The sequence below is a fragment of the Dermacentor andersoni genome, chromosome 4 (assembly GCF_023375885.2).
Source record: "Dermacentor andersoni chromosome 4, qqDerAnde1_hic_scaffold, whole genome shotgun sequence".
NCBI lineage: Eukaryota > Metazoa > Arthropoda > Arachnida > Ixodida > Ixodidae > Dermacentor > Dermacentor andersoni.
In genome coordinates this window covers 213,788,382-213,808,313 of record NC_092817.1, presented here as the reverse complement: position 1 = coordinate 213,808,313, position 19,932 = coordinate 213,788,382, and the positions used below count along the sequence as shown (strand labels likewise).

General features: G+C 45.3%; 1 long non-coding RNA gene across 1 annotated transcript; it reads left to right on the top strand.

Annotated features, from left to right (window-relative positions):
- Positions 1-6,825, top strand: LOC140217427 (uncharacterized). The gene is made up of 2 exons (XR_011894006.1): positions 1-1,926; positions 5,120-6,825. It is a non-coding gene; the product is annotated as an uncharacterized lncRNA (long non-coding RNA).
- Positions 6,826-19,932: the final 13,107 nt, after the last annotated feature.

Genomic DNA, 19,932 nt, shown 5'->3' with positions numbered 1-19,932 from the left:
TCCATTGTAAAAAAATTTTTGATGTAACAAAGTAGAGTGCTGAGTGTTACGTCTTTGTTACATCAAGGTTCAACAAAAATTAAGCGCTGGAAATCAGCGCTGGGCGCATATGCAACTGGATCCACACTGAAAACATTTGAGAAAACATTTTTTAAAAAATACTCTGTACATTTGTATAAATCCCTACCTGCAGATATTCCTCTGGTTTAGCCTAATTATGTGCTGCCTACTTAACTTACTGACGCAGCACACGTATCATTCCGAAATTTGCTTTTAGAAAATGCACTGAGTTATTGAATTTCGCGAACAGAAAAAAAATTGCAACTTCCAATATAGCGTGCTTCCTAGGCTATTAAATAGCTACAATGTTCAAGGAACGTACTGTTTCCATCAGTGGCTTACTCATGCAGTAAGATGTACTGCTCCTACACCTTGTAATAAAAAGCATATGCATCGACACATAGCAGCTGATATTCTTGCTTATTTTCTCATCACAGAGGTAGATGGGGCACATGAACCTATATGCTCACACAAATCAACGTGACCAACTACTGTGGAGACATGGCAACGAATTCTTTGTTTACCTTGTACACCACAAGTGCGAGGTTTGCGCATTCATTTGACTTCATGAAACCCTATTTATACTACAGGCTTTACGGCAATGCTTGCATGCAGTGCGGTGAAGCGCTCGACAAAACTGCACATATATTATATGGTTTGTTTGATATTAACTCGAGATGCAAACGTTTGTGCAGGCAGGCAAGCAATGTTTCCATTCACACAGCGCACCAAAAGAGCGTGGTATATGCATTGATCTGGTTTCATGACATCGTGCTTTTGCCACTAGCTTTACGGCAGTGCTTGTGTATAGTGCTGCGAAGCACGACGGAACTGCACATTATTATACGGTGTGCTCGAAATCTACTCGAGATGCAGACGTTTGTGCAGGCAGGAAACGAATGATTTAATTCACGTAGCACAACACGAGAGCGCGCTCTATGCAGTCCTTTCATTTAATAAAACTCTATTTCTGCCACAGGCTTCACAGCAATGCTTGTGTAGGGGGCTGTGAAGCTCGACGCAGCTGTAACAACATCCCACGGTACACCCGATTTTTACCGCGTTTGTTTTAAAGGGCCCCTCACAGGCTACATAACAAATTTTGGTTATACGCTGAAAGTTGTTACGTGCCCTCTAAGAAGTGTTCTACCGCAAGCATTTTTCAAATTGGTTCATTAACAGCAGAGAGAGAATTATTGAAGTGCCGCGAACACATGATTTCAGGAGGCAAGCGTCGCCGCCTATATAAACACTCTCTCGACTTTCCCCGTTTCGCCTGTGTAAGCGAATTTCCTTCACTGCGTTCTCCCATACCGGAGCCGAGGGGTCGCGCGGCGGGTATACCCTGCCGTCTTCTTTTTTTCACCGTCACCGGCACACTTCCGGTGACGGTGTCGTGCGAGCTGTTGCGCTTGTCTCGTTTCCTGTAGCGGACGATAATGCGCGCTCTACACGAGAACACGTGATTAGCGGTATAAGTCAGTGCCCCAGCACTGAGGCAAACGCGAGGGGATGAAGGAGCATGATCGCAATGCTGGAACACAGTAGACAATGACGTATAGTTTCGTTCTCTGCGGGCGTGCAAACGTCGGAAAAAGGAGACGAAATGGAAATTCATATTGCTACAGTGCGAAGTAAAACAAAAGCACCCAGACATTCGGGTTGTATTTTTCATTATTTCTCTAAACTTTAATTAGTCCACTGAAGCAACGTACAGATTCAACAAATAACTGATGCTGCCTTGAATCTAAGTCACGTGTCACTCTGAATGACATCACAGCACAGCCTGTGCTCCTACGCAGCAGCAAAGTTATGGGCATTCATCTGCTTGCTGCTGCGATAACATTATCACACTTGAACTCAGAGGTACGATTTTTGTTGTGTGAGGTTATAGATAGCCAGTAGACTACTTGTCTGATGTTAAATGCTATGACCCACTGGCAATCCACGATGCACTCAATGAAAACGTTTTTATGCTGTGTGCGGCGTGACTCTCCAGTGACCCACACGCAAGAATTCTCGCTCTTGTGTTGCCATCTGAGGTTTGAAATTGCAACTAACATATATTTTTATTGCATTGGACACGGGGTGGCTAGTTTGTTTCGGAGAGTCGAGTGACGGCGCATTTCTCAGTTGGGTTTCTTGCAAACTTTCGCCGCAGTTTTTGAAATACGTGCCGTTGGAATAAGTACCTGCATTTTTCTTGCTACTCCCAAACTTTTCAGCGTGTCTAATAGATAGATCCTCATGCCCCTTCCGGATGCAAAAAAAAAAAAAAAAAGCACAATGCAGAGGAAACAAATAAACTTAGTTTTGGGCCAGAAGAATGCACCAGCAACTTCGCGATCACCAGCGGATGAGTCAAGTGCTTCAGTGTCAGATGTTCAGCAGTGGACAGACAGTGAAATCAGTGACAACGATAGTGTTTACGAACCATCACAGACCTCAGCCAGCATGTCGAATGGAGAGTCAGACCTGACTGATGATTCTGAGGTGAATGATTCAGGATACGATGCTCTCATTTCCCTCAGCCCATCTCTAGAGAAATGGACACCGGCAACAACCACTTCGCCTAGTGTGACACCGCACTCTAGGCCGCCCACTATCATTCAGTTGCCATCTAGCCGTTATGCCCCATCTTTATGTTCACTGTTTATTACGGATGACATTTGGCAAATGATGGTCAATGAGACAAACAGGTTCACACAACAAGTGTTGAAGTCAACTACTCCTAAATCTAAATCACGGTTGAAAAATTGGACGGAAACCAATGCCCAAGAAATTAAAGCCTTTATTCGAATACTGATTTGTATTGGTCTCCTCTGTCTTCCTACTCCCAAATCTAAATCACGGTTGAAAAATTGGACGGAAACCAATGCCCAAGAAATTAAAGCATTTATTCGAATACTGATTTGTATTGGTCTCCTCTGTCTTCCTACTCCCAAATCTAAATCAAAGTTGAAAAATTGGATGGAAACCAATCTCCAACAAATGAAAGCATTTGTTGGAATACCAATTTGTATTAATCTTGTCCATCTTCCTATCTGAGTCACTACTGGGCAAAAAGTAACCTGTATGGTGTTGAACTCATTCGTCAAAATATGAGCCGTGGCCGCCTTTTCCCTACTTTTGAGGTTCCGGCATTTTGCGGACAATTAACTGGTTGCAGAGTTGCAGGATCATGTCTTTAAGATCCATCCTCTGGTAGAGAAATTGAACCAAAATTTTTGCCACTGTGCTTGAGCCGGGAAAGGAGGTTGTGATAGATGAAACAATAGTGCCATGGCGAGGCAGACTTTCGTTCTTACAGAGTCAGGCTGTTCAAGGCATGTACCAAAGACGGTTACAGGCTAAAGGTTGATGTATATGCCGGAAAGTGTGACTGAACAGTTGGCATCGGACATGCCGAAGATGTATGCTTGAAACTCCTGCAAAATTACAAGGAAGTCGTGTGCCCGCTGTACGTAGACAACTTCTACATGAGCTTGCCACTCACTCTTCGCCTTCTAAAGGAAGACACTTTCATTCGTGGCACAGTTCGCTCAGTGAGGAAAGGGCTGCCAAAAGATCTCACTGAAGTAAAGGTTGCAAATGGCAGTGCTACCGGACTTCAGTCCAAAAATGGAGTGAAGGCACTGAAGTGGATGGACAAGAGGCCTGTTCTGATACTCACATCTGTCGCCAAATATGAAGCAACTTTGGTGGACAGTGGGAAGAAAACAAGGGACGGCGCACCAATCATGAAACATCAGGCCGGTCTCGATTGCAATGCAGCAAAAAAGGGCGTCGACTATAGTGAACAAATGACGTTATACCACAACTGCCTTAGAAAAGGACTCAAGTGGTACAGAAAGGTAGCTGTTGAGTTGCTCATTGGAAGTGCCATCATAAATGCGTGGAACATTCGTAGCATGCTTGAAGGAAACTCTACGCCAATTACAAAATTTCAAGATGAACTAGCTGGCTCATTCACTGTTCGGCCCTCGTCAAAACAACATCGAAGAAACTCGTGGGAGGAATGTCCACATGCTAAGAAAAACTGGCACGTCGGCACACTCAGTGGCACTGCACTGGCTGCTATGCGGCCAACAGTACCAGCAGTAGCCCAAACACTACGGTGAGAGTGAGAAAAGTGACCACTTTCTGTGGATAATCCCCTGGCAAGCCATTCATCTGTTTGTTGTGCTTTAATGATAAGCACAAGTAACCTGAGAAGCAAGCTAGCTTCAACCGTAAAATGAGTAGGATGAAAACTTCAAAACATGGTTAATGTTCCTACTAAATTTTAGCCTTTCTCTAACCAATAAATATTTCTAACACAGGAACTGACTTCTTGTCTTTTCTAGTGGCAAGCACTTTGTAGTTCAACATGGTTTCTAGCATCTTGAATTCATTGAAGGGCTACAGAATGTATTAAAGAAAGATAAAAAGGCATAATGTTGTGCTGAACGTGATCAAGGCACATGTACAAGAAACTATAGTTATTTGTTCGATGAGGACAGTAATGTGCTTTAGCAAGTTAGAAATTTGTTACGAACTTGCCCACATTCACATCTTAACAGATTTAGCAATGTTTCCACTACGTAGAGAACCTTGATCTACAGTGCTTTTATCACCCTGAAGAAGGTTGGTGTTCCTATTATAAAATGTGTACTTAAAAAGCTCAATCTCTCAGGATTTTATGTTGTTTTACTTGACATAAGCTTACGAGGCTTACAGATTACGTGCTCATATCTCAACCTAAATACCCACTTCCTTTTCAATGATTTTCATTTCTGTAAAAGCTCAGTAAATTTCGTCAGACGAGAAGTGCAAATGCGTTTTTTATTCTTTCATACTTGGTGCTTGCTAGCCTGCTGCGATAGTGAAGTACAGCTTCAAGAGGAGAGCTGACTGAATAGTTTGCTTTTCTGTATGCATGCAGTATTACACTTGAATGCAAGCCTTTTTGAGCTTTGAAAATTTTTTAATGGTCTTGTTCTGTTGGGTTATTAACAGAAAATGTTGAAACCTTACTGTACATAAAATTTATTCTATAGCCTGTTTATTTTTACAATAGTGATTGTTCTACAAGTGATCAACATCAGCTAAACAAGGGAGGCCTCTGCCTGCAGCCAGTGTTTCAACAAGAGGACTAGTTGACAAAGATGAGTTTGTCACAACGTTGGCTCCAGCCCAAAACATTCCTTATTCGACTTGTATTTACATCTTCCTGTGAATCTGTTTGTTGCTCCAACTCCAATACACAAAGATGAGTGGAATGCATAAGCTTACTTGTAGAGCTGCTCAATGAACTGCTGCATAAGTTCAACTCAACTGCAACGTTTTGAACATCAGGACATGTGTAAGTGAAAATTAGTTTGTGATGGCCATGTGGGTCTGTTTTTCTGCCTGAATAATAGGGAGAGGAGAGCAAGATAATTGCTTTGAGAACTTTTAAGCAGAAAAAGCATGGTGGATGAGGAGCAGTGGCCGGGATAAAACATTTCAGGAGTTCAATGTAGTAAGGAAACAGGAGTAATATGATTAACTTTGCAAGAATATGAGACCATTATAACACTAGGGGAAACAGACTGGCCAATCACAATGAATTTTCAAATATTGTAACTGATCTAGAACACCTTGCACGGCTGCTGTAATTAGGAAAAAAAATGTAGCACTGTCTTAAAAAGACAGCTTTTTTGTTTGTTTACTCTGCTATGCCACTGTACACATTATTACTTGGAACAGATAGTCACCATATGTCTGGAGGTTTTAGATCACCTTCTTGGTGTGCTCCCGATATATGAACAGTTCAAAAACATTAACATTGTTGCTTGGTTTATTGCCCAAAGAGACCGGCACGTAACGACTGACTAAGGAAGCAGGCGTGTGAATATGCGCACCCTGTATCCAATCAACCCCTATATCAATCAATTTTGTACAATTAGACCTCCATATATTGAACTTTAATGTAACAAACCGTTTCACTTTGCAGAACTTATTTGGGGTGCATATAGAAACCTTCAATTTATTGAATTCTGTTTATCTGCAATTTAAATTTAATGAAATCATATTCTTCTAAAATTTAAATGAGGATATGTGTTGCATTTGAACTGTAAATTCTATGGACGTACAAGCGCTTTTCGGGAGTAAAGCTTCACGATTTCCTTCCCTAGTTTATTCGACTTAAGGACAAATTCTGCAGCAAAGTTATAAAACGACCACAGGCGATAAGCAGCTGAATGCGAGGTATCTGGTACAGACCGACGGCGGAAAACATACAAATCACAACAGCACACATTCAGGCGAGTATGTAAACAGGCGAACTAAGCAGGGAACAAAAACAATACAGCACTGCTTTTATAGGTCCCGAATGATCAGAGTTTTGTCAAAGTTGGTGCAAGCACACATCCGCAAATAAAACTGGCTCCCTCTGTGCATTGCCCAATACTTCAAGAGCTGACGCCTACACGACCACCAGGGGAGGTTATAGCACTTGTTTCTGCTCTGATCATATAGTCATTCTTTCTCTATGGTATAGTGTTCGAATGATGTCGCGACAACGCAAGTACATCAAATAGGGGCGACGACCTTCCACAACTCCAGAACATCACAGTCATAGGCAAAGACCGTTTGCACATGTACTAACCAGCCAAACAAGCTAACCACGGCAGCGAAGACCACTTAAATCGAAGATACAACGCAGAAACACGTCGAAAAGGTTTCACCATAGAGAAAGGTTACAACACCCTGTTTCACAGACGCTCACAAGAAATGTCCAAAGCATGTACATACAAAGCGCACTACCGCCGCCTTTTAAAAATCCAACGGGAGCCAAGTTAAATCAGCTATAGTTGGCTATTTGGGTGGACGCAGCGAGGGCGTTACAGCAACCCGGTGAACGCAACGCACCCGTTCGAACCACCGGGTACGCGCAACGCCGGCCCGCGGCAAAACACAGTGGTGAGGTCGGTGCTGTGGTCACAATGCGTGTGCGTTTTACCAACGACGACGATATGAACCTCGTGAAGGAGGTTTTCGCCTTCAACCCATTCCGATGGACGTCAAGGTGGGCGTCCGTTGCAAAAAATTGGAAAGAAGTGGGAAATCCGCTTTCTGGAAGCGAAATTGCCGGCGAAACGTCCCCTCCGGTATAGCTTCGACGTTTAGTGGATCTTGACGACACGTATAACCTGCGCGGTCGCTCTCATTCCCGAAGCATGAGGGCGTCTATGTCATCCCAACTTAAAAAGGACACGCAATATGTGTCCCACAGAACACTCGATCGCGGCATGCCAAGATTAATCGGTGTGTTTCGCGACTCTCGACAAAACAATGCTCAAACCAAACACCTACATGCGTAATTAACGCAGCGACTGTGGCTTTCAATAAGCTTGACTTAGGGACACACTTGCGGATTCGGCATTGGATAAGCTCGACATTTCGTGTGGATTTGGCTTTCCAGTACTTTGTGTTTTTACATCTAGATGGCGCTGTATTTATTTGCGTTAACGTTAACGCTTTTCTCCGTTCCGCTATTCTAAAACACTACCTTGTGCCGCGCAGTGCAGTCTTTCTTTGTGTTAGCGTTGCGTCGCACGCTAACGCTAACGCAAGGATTTTACGCTATACTAAATCTCTCTAGTAGCACGCTTCCCGACAATGCGGCCAGCGTGCGCCGCCGTAGCAGACGACGCAGATCACGACTCCGCCCCTCGAGCGTCTGCGCCTGCTCGAGCTGCTGCCGCCGCACGACTCCATTGCTTGCCGCATCGCAATGCAATGCGTTCCGAGTTTTCCCCTAAGTGTGAAACAGACTGTACACGCTTCTATTTGCCTTTAAGAAGATTGGTACGCTTGACGATTATTTTTATGGCTGCAATGCGGCGAAAGGGCAGCGTCTTCTTAACCATGTAAGTGACGCTGAGCAGGTAATTGGAAACAACATCGTATGTGCCGCCGGATAAATCGTCAGCACATACGATGCGGCACATACGAGCTAAAGTCATTTTTGCAGTGTCTCACAATATGTTTGCTACAAATCCGTGTTGACTCTGATGGCGACAACGGATTTCCATCGACACTGTGCGGAAATAAACAAAATATATCGCTGCATAGCACAAGTACGACATGCGCACACAACTTCAACTAGTACGTCCCCTACAATATGGAATAGAGGCAGCAATGTAGACAGCTTGGCCATCTTTCAACAGTGCTCAAGAGGCGGAAGTTGAAAATATTAGTAATCATTCCCGCTTCAGCAATGCCGGCGCGACCAAGACGCGGGCGTGTATCGTCCAGTAACTCGATCGATTTCCTCGGCACGCGTGAACTTCGGCCACTGCTAGCGCATACAACAAAAGTGGTTTCCATTCTTGGGCAGCGCACACACAAACGAAACACGAGAAAGAAGATAGGACAAGCGCTCGTCGAACAACTGAAAGTTTTTATATGAATAAAAGGATTATGTACCGAGTAATTCTTAAATTCATGTTGGTTACATATAAAAACCGTCATACACTTAGGAGTGATCAATGAACGAGCTCGCTTCGTTCGCCAGTTGTTTACTTCGCTCGGCGCACCGCAGTAACCCATGTCTGTCGTCTGCTTTTTTCGTACCATTTTCTTGTGAATCGGCAGAATTTCGCTGGTGGCATCAACCCTTTCATGTTTACATTGCTGTCGTGACAGTTAACAACACAATAATAATTTCCGGTCATCCGAAGAGGCGCCGTCGCAAACAAGAGACGTTTCGCCCGCAGCGCGAACTGAACGCGGGCGCGATCGTGAAGGGAAGCGGCGGCGGAAACCTACCCCCGTTGGAGGTGAAATCGTTCCGCCAGGGGAGAAACGAGCGCTGGCGTCTAGGATGAAACTTGGCGTGCGGTCGTCCATACCTACATAGCCGGGTCTCAGCTCTTGCGCTCGCCTGTGGTCGCACAGATGGTACTGCGGCCTAACTCCCGCTCCTCCCGCTAGGGCACTGACGTCACAACAGCTGCAAGCCGGGCTCAATATAGCACGCCACACCGCACGCTCACTCGAGCTCAAGCGGTTACACTCAGAATGCTACAAACAGACACATACCCCACTCAAAACAGATTACACCATTACATGCCTGAGCTCTACGACAAGTCTTATTGCACCAATTGCAATACATCCCTTAACGTTTATCATTTACTCTGGCCGTGCTCGCAAGCTCACGTAAACTACGAACAGGACAAGCGCAAGTTTGAAGAGGCAATCCGGAGCGAAGAACTCGCTCCCCAACTCTGGGCCGTCCAGCAGGTCCACGACGCCGCCAGGAAACTCAACCTCCCGGTTCCGTCGTGGGAGACGCCCACTCCATGAGAGCCCAAAGCTCTCGTGGCCTGCAGGACCTGAATAAAGTTGATTTCCTTCCTTCCTTCCGGGCTCAACTCTTGCGCTCGCCTGCGGTCGCACAGCCGGTGCTGCGGCCTAACTCCCATTCCTCCCGCTAGGGCACTGGCGTCATAACAGCTGTATAAAAGAGCGGCGCGCTCTCGTCGAGGCCAGTTGTATAGCGCGATGGCGGGAAAGGAAAGGGCCGCTCGTCAGACCGCAAAGCGCAAGTTACAAAGAGCCACGGAAACGGCCGAAGAACGAGAAGTTCGGCTTGCCAAGCGACGTGCACAGTACGCGGCTAAACAGCAGCGTTCCTCCACAGAGTCCGAGGTAAAGGATGAAGTTGCGAGTGTATCTGGGAGTACTTCTACTCTAGTATGCTTCGCATCCTGGGCTTAACCTTAGCTAAGCCACAGCCATTTTTTTGTTATTTAGTGGAAAGTGATATCCTTGCCTCCCCATTTCTTAGTGGGTGTTCATTGTTTAATGTTTTTCTTTCAAATTACACAGAAGCATGTGTAAATGTGATATCTTGTATTTTGAATTACCCTGAATGTATGATGTGCAGTGCTTTGCTATTACTACGATGTGCAATAAATTTTTGCTATGCTTTGTATTACCTGTTTTGAACCCCATTCACATTTTTCAGGAGTAAGCTGACGCTTCATATTACTGAAACTTAAGGAGTTTTGGAAGGCACCGGCCAAAGAACAGCCAACCTTTCTTTCTCTCATTTAATACCCCTTTTAATTTCCTTTTTACATATTTCTTTATGCCCTGAGGCAATAAACAACGTTATTAAAAAAAATGCAATCGCACGGACCCGAAACATATTTCAATCCTAATTCTTTTGGTCTGTGTCTCCTACTGTCGTCATGCACTAACTTGACCACACGGGACTCATTCGGACCCTTCAATTCCTGAAACTGAAAGGATTCGCGAGTAACGCTTTAGATACGCCGATGTGTTACGCAGCAGATGTATTGCAGGGGCAACCACTCGATTTTAATGGTTTTGTTTGTGGGGTTTCACGTGCCAAAGTGACTCAGGCTATGAGAGGTGTCGTAGTGGAGGCGTGAAGGACTCTGGAAATTTCGACCACCTGGGGTTTTTTGACGTGTACTAACATCGCAAAGCAAACGGGCGCCTTGTTTTTCGCCTCCATCGAAAAGCGGCCGCCGCAGCCGGGATGCCATCCCTCATCCTTGGGCACAACAATCTGGCGCCCTAACCAATGCACCACCACGGCTTAAAACTGCATTCTGTCAGCCGTAGTCACGTTCGTCTAGCGTTTAATGAGCTAAACCATTGCTTGCAACAACATCACTGAAAGGCCGACGCGTTGCGTGCATGGCAGGCCTGCGTCCTTGCGTATGCTCAAAGCCAGCGGCGCGTACCATGCATCGCATTACGGCCAACAGCGCCACCTAAGCCCGGCTTGAAATGGAGGAGCGGCTTCCATCCGCCGTTGGCGTCACCTCACCCTTCTAACCACCATAGTAGCGCTTATGTAGGCGCTACGTTTGCTACACAGCAACCAAACTGGCGGGAGCACGATCGAGGCGCAGCAGAATATATGTAGCGCTGAGTCATATCGAGTTGTGCCTCCGCGCTCCAGCTGTTGCATTTCGTGTAGGGCTACTGACAGAATGCGGTTTCCATGTGGCACGATGGCCTCGACTGGAATAAACGCACACGACACCAGAGATTGAGTAAGCTTGAAAATATTTTATTTGCATTTTACAAGTACAACAAAAAGCACACGTCTACGCATCCACACAAATGCGGTTACATAGTCAAGAACATAGTCAAGAAATGGCTCATTAATAAGGGTAGCACAAACGCACAAGAAAGAAGACCTAAGCTACAAAACGTACGGTCGGCTGCTAAGTATAATAATTTCCCTGTCATCGCGTGTCACTTTTATACAGCATCTTTACAGCACTACCAGGCCGGGTAGTTTGGCGGAAAGAACGCAACAGCTTACGGCCGTCAGCTTCCTCTTCTTTACGGGTGTCATAATTATCCTAATCTCCGCATCAACGTCGTGCAAGTCCGCATACAGGTATCTGTATCTGAACCATATGTGCCAGCTTAATACATGTGTAGTGAAATTATGATAACCACTGCGTCTTATCAAACATGTATTGGTTTTGCAAATACGCATTACAGCTGACAAAACGACGTACTGTAAGTGAAGCACAAGAGAACAAGGACAAAAGGAGGATACAACACTTGAAGAAGAAATGAAGAATTAGTAGGCGTACAGCAAACAAGCGATGACGGAGAACACACACTGATGCATCGGTTGTTCTGTGACATCGGTTTGCCTACTTACGGTGTTATGGAGATCAACGGCATAAAAACGTACGTTCAAACGTACTCCCTCAACCTCCGCCGCATTCATTATGATGACTAGCCGAATATTGCATTTGACTCCATACCTCCATCTCCGCAAGCATCAGGAGGACGCCCTTGAGGTCATCCTCCGATAGTTAAGCGCGCCCTTGATCTCCCGGTCAGCACCTCTAACCAGAGCCTTCTGGGCATGGTGAATACGTATCGGGATCTCAAGGAAGCTCATCTTACCAATCACCGCCTAAACAAAATGAGGCACTATTTTTCGCCAAGAGTAGACCTCTTTATAGCAAGTCTATGTAATGACTCGCAGACGAAACCAGCATGCTTTTCGAAAATGTTTTACCGCCGTAGTATTCGAACGCCAACGGCCAGGAAACACATCGATACCAATACGCTGTCGGTGGTTAATCAAGTACAAAAACCTTGACGCTATGACTAAAAAGCAGCTTCAACAATCAATTTTTTAATAAATCAACTGCCTATTTGCCTGAGGTAAAAGAACATCCTTAGACACCTCGATTGTTTATGTTAATGGTTTGTGTAAAGTAAAAAAAATTCAGCATGTTTAGCGCCCCTAGCAGAGAAAGCACAAATTAAAGTGTGCGACCAAATTACAGTAGCTCCACTTGCGCGCTTACGCTGAAACGCCTCGATTGATTTTTCGCCCTCTGTGGCCATTTGTTGAACTTGAAAGTGTGCGGTGCGCACATGAGAGCGATCTCAGTCGGAGCGACGCGCTCCGACGCGATCCGGCCGAGCGCTCGCGATCTACCATTGGAATTCAACAATAGAGTTTCCTACTCTATGCTCACCATGGAAGATGGAAACGTTTCTCACTACATTACCTAGAGGGAATCTGGCGCTGCTGCGCTGTGGTATGCATGGGAATGCCGGTATATTGTGGATTCGGATTGGCATAGCTCTCGTCGAGACAGGATACCTTGAAGACGCACTTGGCAAGTACCGTTCCGTCTGTCACAACGATTCATTTTCTTCATTCCCATGACGGCATGGTACCCCCTTAAGAAACTCCCTTAGACGGTGGCGCCAGATTACCCTCTAGGTTTTATAGCGAGTTATTTGTCGTACAAAAATCCCTCACGTGACCTGATCCTAGGTGCCTAGGGACAGCATCATTTAGGGATTTTTGAGAAGGCGCGATGCTGGCGCCGAGCGACGCCGTGGCGTGTTCGTCCTCGGCGTGATCGTTCTCTGGACTGCGCGTTGTTCAACATTGCTCATGTAATCGTGCGTGCGTTGCTTGTGTGTTGGTTGTAGGTTCTGTGTTACTTGGCGGAAAGCCGCGAGTAGTGGCGGTGCGGCAATGCGGCTTTGGCCTCGATGAGCTCTGGCACTACAGAATCTGCGTTGTGTGACCCGTGCTTTCTTGAGAACCCGGCGGTGGTGACAATTGAAATATCGAAGTGGCCTAGCGCCTCGGCAGCGAAGTTCTGCGAACCGCGATGTGGCGTCGCCGTGTCCGACTTTGCTTAACGGACATCGAGGCATGTGCTGCTCGCTGCAAGTCATGTAAATGCAACTGCGTCGACCGCCCACTGTTCAGCGCTGAATGTGTGTTTGGTGTGCTGTGCTTGAAACGATTGATGCAGCCGTGCAGCGGGGGCGGCGGAGGAGCAGATTGGCTTACGGGCTCCGTTTGCGCGTTCACAGACATGTGCTCCCGTCTTGGTCTCATTAGCGGCTCTCGCGGGACTGTGGTGTGCTAGCTCTTTGCCTAGTATGAAGTTTACGACGCTAACACACAGCATGTTCACGTTTTTCCGCGCTATATGTCATTTGCACGACGGCCGAGTTGAAAACGAGACATATAGTGTTCTTTGCGTTTGTGTGTTGTAAATTACTTACTATTGTGGAAGTTCTGGGAGTCTTATTACGCAAGGAGTGCGAACATAAACATAAACACATACGTGTGTCTGAAATTTTGAATTACCCATAATACCCTTTACGACTGATAAGTGGGCTACACGGCCTGTGTGAATCGGCTACCGTATGCTGCGACGCTCTTTCGTGTGGTAGAATGATGCATGGTGCGCGTTTATTTCTGTACTGTTGTAAAAACCATTTGTTTATTCACTCAATACAAATGTACGGTTTCTTCGCCGCAGTACATTTTAGTTACGCGGTGAAGCATACTAAAAGTGGGAGGGGGCCACTATCAGCCAGCATAGTATGTCCACGTAGGCGACCTGAGAGGCGGCGGGTGCGCGAGTGTATGTATAAAGAACTCTTATTATGTCCAGTGACAGTGGCCCCTTTTCACTTTTAGTATGCTTCACCGCAGTACATTGCTTAGGCTTCACCGCGAAATATTAGTGTATTGCGGGAAAGATGATCGTAAAAAGCCTTATTATGCAACGTTTCTTTTGTAGCTTGCTACACCGCAATACAGAGGTGTAAATAAGCATCGTGCAGTAAAGCATACTAAGAGTGGAAAGGGCACATAGGTTTACACTGTGCTCATTATTTTCAATTGAGACATAATTTGCAAGTGCATCTGTGCTCGTGGTAAGCTTCATTGACAATTCTTTGTACATTACAAATTAATATTGCAGGGAAGCTTACTAAAGCACATTCGCCATTATGGTACGTGTTATTCACCTTCAATGCAGGAGCACAGTGCGAATTCTTGCCCCTACTTTTGGCTGGACTGCACATGCTTTTTGAGAAATGATTCATTGTTCATAAGTGCACTGGTACTTTACTCTAAACTGGAGGGCTCAAGTTGATATGAAAGCGCAATTTTTATTAAGGGGACAAGATGTTGCCGAGATGGTTGCAGCACAGCTTTTTTTTTTCTTCCAGGCACCTTTTCTACTTGAAGCTTCCATTGCAGTGTTTCGAGCCTCTTTGAACCAGCACATAGTGTATATAAAAATTGGACACTGATTGGGAACATCACCTAAGTTCATGCCTATCTATAGTAAAAAGAAATAGCACGACCAGACAAAATAAAGGTAGGGGGTGGGCTGCAGCAATACTAAGTGTTAAATGGTGCTTTATGCTTTCCCTTGAGCTTTCTGTTTTTGTGCTTTTTATGCATCCTCCGCAGTAACCATGCGAGTGCTGAGCTTGAGCTTGTTGGTTTCAAGTCTCATGGTTGTTACTAACAGAACAGTGTGATAAACGAAGAAGAGCTTGGAGGCATCCATTCACCTTGCTTGCCTCATGGTGCTGCTTAATAAGCACCGTGAGCATCCAGACCAACTAGGAAGGGAGGTTTGTTGCAATTGCTTCTGAACTTTATTGCCACCAAACCAACAGTGCTCTCAATGACAGCTTTTGGACAGTAGAATGCTTGCACCCATCAAAGTCTTAAGAAAGAAGCATTCAGGATGTGCAAAGTGGGCTTTTGAAGCTGGCAGCATTATGAAGGGGCTTTGCCCATCTGCCCTCTTTATGGATACACAAAGATGATTTCCTCTTTAAGAGGGATTGTTTCAGAGGTCGTTACATGCAACAGTGTTGGGTGTTTAGTAGCTTGTCTTTGCTCACTGTTAATAATCTGTTCCTTCTCCAGTGCCCCTGTGAAGTGCCTACTTTTTGGACACAATGTGCTCTCCATGCATGCATGTTTAGCTTGTAAAGACGTCTATTACGCCTTGCCTCAAGCTGGTCCTTGCTGATGTCACCCAAGAAGGCATTGGGGAGTATGGCAATGTACACTTACAAAACACTGTTGATACCAGTGAAACCAAATTAATGGAGCTGCTGTTCTTTTTTTGTCCACTCCATCCTTGTTAGTTACAATGAGCAATGTCCGAACAGAAGGCATATGTAGTTGGTCGTGCATAGCCTGCACACTAAGACTTGTTGGCATGTTATGACCTTAGCACAGTGTTTATATGTAAAAACCTTCTGATGTGTTGATGACTTCGTTCTCTTTATCATACTTTGCCTGGTGGAGCCAGCAAGTGGGTCAACCAGATGTTCAACAGGCTTCCCACTAGTTTTCCCAAAGTCTCCTTACCAGGGTGCTGCTCATAGATATCTGTTTCCTTGACCTTGCACTGCACTTCAACCATGGCCACACCTGCTAAACCTATAGCATGCGATCAAAAATGTGCTATACATCATGTTGCTCCAAACTGGTAACATGTGCTACAAGGCCTTGAGGAACACCCTCATTTATTTACGCCCTCATCATACTGTATGAAGCTTCGCATGATAAGTGCGACATTTAACATCTGCTGGTTTTTCAGTGTTATTCCTGTCCAGCTTGCTGAAAGCTATCCTGAGTGTTTCAAAAGCAAACGACCGCTGCTGGACAAGAAGGGCTTAAAACAAGGGTCGCTATAACCACATATGTCACACGAAAGGAAGGCCACTGAGTATACAGGCGGTTTACTTCATATCCGACAAGCTTGGTTCTCCCTTTGCTAGTGAGTGAACTCAACTTGCCCCGAATACATGGCCTGTGACAAACTATGTGCCAGATGCTGTGTCCCCTGCAAAGCTGAAGATGTGTATGAGATCCTGACGCCCTGCAGCGGCTTCTACACTGGGCAAACAGGCTACTATAAGAACGACTGCCTTTACTAATATGCCAATAACATGAAAACGGGCAGAAATTTGGCTATTCATTGGACCCAACTGCAGCTGCAAGCCACCCTTCCACCAGATGTGTGCTGTTCACAGAAACTGGAGCTATACAAATGCAGATAAAAACGATGTTTGAAAGTAGTAGAGCTGCACTATACTCTGCACAAGCAGTGCTATCTGCAGCGCTGGTACCTTATAGCCACAATTCATAGCTGCACCACCATGCAAAGGCACTATTCTTGAATTATTAACTTCTATTATATTTATGGTGGCCATATATTGCAATTACATATCATCCACATTGTGTGCAATATGGTTAAATGTCAATTATGATAGCCATTCCTAATCTGAAATGCAACAAAAGAGCAAACATAGGCAACAAATTTCAATTCAAAGAGACAAAAGGCAACCAGTGCACAGGATAAGTGACAGACTTCCTTTTATTGAAAAAGAAATGTGACATGTGTCATGCCACCACCAGTGGGTAGCAATCTTTCAAGCTTGGGTGACAGAGGCAAGACTTAGCAAAATGCTACAATCGCGCTGTAAAACGGCCTTGGACACAAAAAACCGACATCATATTGTACAGAATGAAAGGGCAAGACTCCATCTAAGAACAGTCTATGGCACCACATACTTGAAATGGTGTAAAAAATGTTGACATGCCCTACCCATAAAGAAAAAGCAACAAACACAGAAAACACGCCTTAAAATGCAATGTGCAGAGTCTGAAACCAAGAAAAAACAACCCGAAAAAGGTTTCGCTAAGTCTTTCAATGATTCAAATTGTCAAACTGTATCATCACTTCTTAATGAACCTGCACAGCTGAAAAGGAAGGAAGGAAAGCTCAATAGCAGGGCTGCAGAAAATGTCACCGAATAAATATACTTTGCTTACCAACGATACCTGTGATTTAGTTGTGGTCTGTGTATAAACTAATTGTATATAAACTTTTCTTGTTTAGAATGGCTGAGCGGATAGGGAAAAAATGATCATAAGAGCACCAGGTGTATGCATAGTCTACGCACAAAAAGCCACTGCTTTCTTACTTTTTTTCTCTGTATTACTATTCATGAGTATTTAGGTGCCTTATTAGCACTGCTAACATCCCACTGCAAAACACAAAATTGGGCAAGTTGCGGCATAAAGAAAATTGCAGTTTCACTCATAATGTGAAACAAGCACAAACAAGCAACAAACAAGCATATTTCACCACCAGTAGCTGGTGAAATATGCACAGGAAGCTTACTTCATGCAGTGTTTGCTGGAGTGAACACTTGCGAATGCAAGTCGGTAATCTCCTTAAAAAAGTAAAATAAGTAAGAGTCCTATTTATTTGTGGGAGTTGTGCCTCAGTGTTGAAGTGGAAAGAGTCGGCTTTTCTTCCTCCTCTTTCATATCCGGACTTAGCCACTGATCTACACCAAAACAACCCTTTAGCTTCTTACTGCTGAATTCGTTTTGGTTTTCTCAAATCTATATTTGGGCTACGCATTGCTATGTCTCGCGCTTTGCTTGAGGAAAACAAGACACCAACAGCTCCATCCAGTAAATCTGAGAAGCCAAGCACTAGAAGAAGATTAATGAAGCAGATGCACCCAATCATTGTCATCACATGCAAGAAGAAAACTTAACATAGGACTGCCTTCACAAGTGGGAAGTTGATGTGTAAGAACTTGAAGGTGTGGATGCCAGCTCTATATACAGCACGCAGACATTGAGCAGGTGTTAGCCAATATAGGCACCTGTTGGCTAGATCACGCTCTCCGGAACCAGTATTCACCACGACTGTACCTTCAGCAGAGTGGCTGAAATGTAGAATTGTGGACTGCCACTCTTTTGATCGTATGTTTGAATCCTCGCAGCACAATGAGAACTTTATTTGCAATATTCTAGCAAGAAATTCGGGAATTCCAGTGACAACACCAGTAGACATCAGAACAACCAGGGGAGTTAGCCCATAGCAGCTATTGCTGTAAAAAATAAGACTGGCATAAGCATAAGAATTGAGATGGGCATGCTACATGCCTTTGTTCTGGTAGTGGTCCACTACTTTGGTGCTACAATTAATGATCTCCACTGTCACTGGACATAATAAGAGTTCTTAATTTATACATTCGCGCACCCGCCGCCTCTCAGGTCACCGCTGATAGCGGCCCCCTCCAACTTCTAGTATGCTTCACTGCGTAACTAAGCTGTACTGCGGCGAAGAAGCCGTACATTTGTATTGAGTGAATAAACAAATGGTTTTTACAACAGTACAGAAATAAACGCGCACCATGCATCATTCTACCACACGAAAGAGCGTCGCAACATACGGTAGCCGATTCACACAGGCCGTGTAGCCCACTTATCAGTCGTAAAGGGTATTATGGGTAATTCAAAATTTCAGACACACGTATGTGTTTATGTTTATGTTCGCACTCCTTGCGTAATAAGACTCCCAGAACTTCCACAATAGTAAGTAATTTACAACACACAAACGCAAAGACCACTATATGTCTCGTTTTCAACTCGGCCGTCATGCAAATGACATATAGCGCGGAAAAACGTGAACATGCTGTGCGTTAGCGTCGTAAACTTCATACTAGGCAAGGAGCTAGCACACCACAATCCCGCGACAGCCGCTAATGAGACCAAGACGGGTGCACATGTCTGTGAACGCGCAAACCCTAAGCCACACACATCGCAAACCCAAACACACATTGAGCGCTGAACAGTGGGCGGTCGACGCAGTTGCATTTACATGACTTGCAGCGAGCAGCACATCCCTCGATGTCCGTTAAGCAAAGTCGGACACGGCGACGCCACATCGCGGTTCGCAGAACTTCGCTGCCGAGGCGCTAGGCCACTTCGATATTTCAATTGCCACCACCGCCGGGTTCTCAAGAAAGCACGAATCACACAACGCAGATTCTGTAGTGCCAGAGCTCATCGAGGCCAAAGCCGCATTGCCGCACCGCCACTACTCACGGCTTTCCGCCAAGTAACACAGAACCTACAACCAACACACAAGCAACGCACGCACGATTGCATGAGCAATGTTGAACAACGCGCGGTCCAGAGAACGATCACGCCGAGGACGAACACGCCCCGGCGTCGCTCGGCGCCAGCATCGCGCCTTCTCAAAAATCCTTAAATGATGCTGTCCCTAGGCACCTAGGATCAGGTCACGTGAGGGATTTTTGTCGACAAATAGACGCACGCCTCGCGCGCTGCGAGAAAAGTGTGGAGGAAATGACGTAGTTGGTTCTCCTTCGTATTGCTGCTTCTTATTTCTTTGCAGTAGTGGCCCCGCCCAATGTACCTAGTCTAGTAACATTGGCCTCGCCTTTTGGGCCACAATGGCAGCTTTGTTATTGTTTTGTGCGCCCACACGTGTTGCTCCGTAGGTTTCGTACCGTGGCAAAGGCACCGTGCGGGCAGGTTTGCTTTGGTCCACGTGTAACTTGCGCTTTGCGGTCTGACGAGCGGCCCTGTCCTTTCCCGCCATCGAGCTATACAACTGGCCTCGACGAGAGCGCGCCGCTCTTTTATACAGCTGCCCAGGTAGCACAAAAGAGATACGTAACGTTTTCGTAGCGTTTATCCAAGACGATAAA